The sequence below is a fragment of the Myotis davidii genome, unplaced genomic scaffold (assembly GCF_000327345.1).
Source record: "Myotis davidii unplaced genomic scaffold, ASM32734v1 scaffold637, whole genome shotgun sequence".
Classification (NCBI taxonomy): domain Eukaryota; kingdom Metazoa; phylum Chordata; class Mammalia; order Chiroptera; family Vespertilionidae; genus Myotis; species Myotis davidii.
Window position 1 is genome coordinate 780,642 of NW_006289494.1, and position 1,713 is coordinate 782,354.

At 39.1% G+C, this 1,713-nt stretch overlaps 1 protein-coding gene across 1 annotated transcript in view; it reads right to left on the reverse strand.

Annotated features, from left to right (window-relative positions):
* The window catches only part of CLYBL (citrate lyase beta like), a 119,520-nt gene that overhangs the window by 39,129 nt on the left and 78,678 nt on the right, over nucleotides 1-1,713 (reverse strand). The window lies entirely within an intron of this gene.

The window sequence follows — 1,713 nt, forward strand, 5'->3', positions numbered from 1 at the left end:
CCAAATTTCATACCTTTCCTTTGTTAATAATATAATAATATTAATTATATTATATTTTTAAAACCCATTCATCCATTAATGGACATTTGGGTTGTTTCTACCTTTTAGTTATTGTGAATAATGATGCTATGCATGTCAGCGTACAAGTGGCTTTTGGAATCTCTGTTTTCAATTCTTTTGGAAGTATATCTAGGAGTAGAGTTGTTGGGCCATATAGTAATTCTATGTTCAACTTTTTGAGGAATTGCCATATTGTTTTCCACAATTCGGTTGCATCATTTTACATTTCCATCAGCAATGTACCAGATTTCTAGTTTCTTCACATCTTTAATAACCCTTGTTATTTTCTATTTTATTTCTTTGCTTGTTATCAAAGCTAACAGCCATCCTCGTGGGTGTGACATGTATGTTACTGTGGTTTTGATTTGCCCTCCTCTAACGACTGATGATGCTGAGCACTTTTTGTCTGCTTATTGGTCAGCAGTACACCTTCTCTGGAGAAATGTCTATTCTAGTCCTTTGCCCATTTAAAAAAATTGGGTTGTTTTTTTGTTGTTGAGTTACGAGTGCCTTTTATATATTCTGGATATCAGATATATGGTTCCCAAATATTTCCTCCCATTCTGTAGGTTGTTATTTCACTTTCCTGATGGTGGCCAATGAAGCACTAAAGTTATAATATTGCTTAAGTCCAATTTACCTATTTTTTTCTTTTGTTGCTTGTGCTTTTGTTACAGGATTCCAGGACAGGAGGAATAGGGAAACGGAGACAGGAAAGTTTAAAACAGTGTGGGCAATGTGCAGCCAGCTTGTAACTAACAAGCCATTATCTTCCCCAGACAATGGTTAAAAAAAATCCACCTCTCTAAGGAGAGAATGCAGAAAGGCAGGGGGAAAGGAGAAAGAAAGAAAAAAAAAAAGGCAGTTTTACTCCCTAAAGAGAAAAGCCAATAGTCTCAAGGCTTGGCAAGATAAGTTGCCAGGTGCTTCTCATGAATTCTGGGAAGGCCACAAGAAAGTAAAAAGAAGGGACCTGGAGAATTAATCTGCACCAAAACATTCAGCAAACAAATTTTGAAGCCTACAGACAGGAGGGTATGTAACGCCTCAGACCCCCACCCAACTCACTCTTCAGATTAGCAGAGAGCCTGTCTGTGCTTCCTAAGGCAGATATATAGGTTTGCTTTTTCAATAAAGGTGCACACTTTAATTGCTTTAATAAGTTGGCTTTTCACAACTCAGTCCAGGTCTCCTGTATAAATTCATTTATATGAGAAGATGAGGCTCCAGGTGGGGAACAGCCCTCTCCCACTGACTCAGGGAGCTGTCTGTAACACCTCTAACACTTTTGTGACCACTTTTGGAGACCACTGCCTAATCCAAGGTCACGAAGATGGATAGCTCCGTTTTTAAGCGCTCTATTTCTAGTTCTAGCATTTAGGCCCATGTATATTCTGAGTATATATTTTTGAATATGTTGTGAGATAGGGAGGCTTATGATATTTTTATGTTGTGTTTTCAGTCTTTACCATTCAACAAAATACAATGAAAATTCTCTGGGAAGAGAAAGCTCAAGTGGGAAGAAGGGGCTTACTTTCAGCCTCTTCACTGGGGTTTGCCAGTCCTTGACTGGCAAGGGGCTGGCGTTTGGAATTCTTGCTGCCATGGCCCTATCTATTACCCTTCCCCACTCTCCATCTCGTTTCTTTCGCC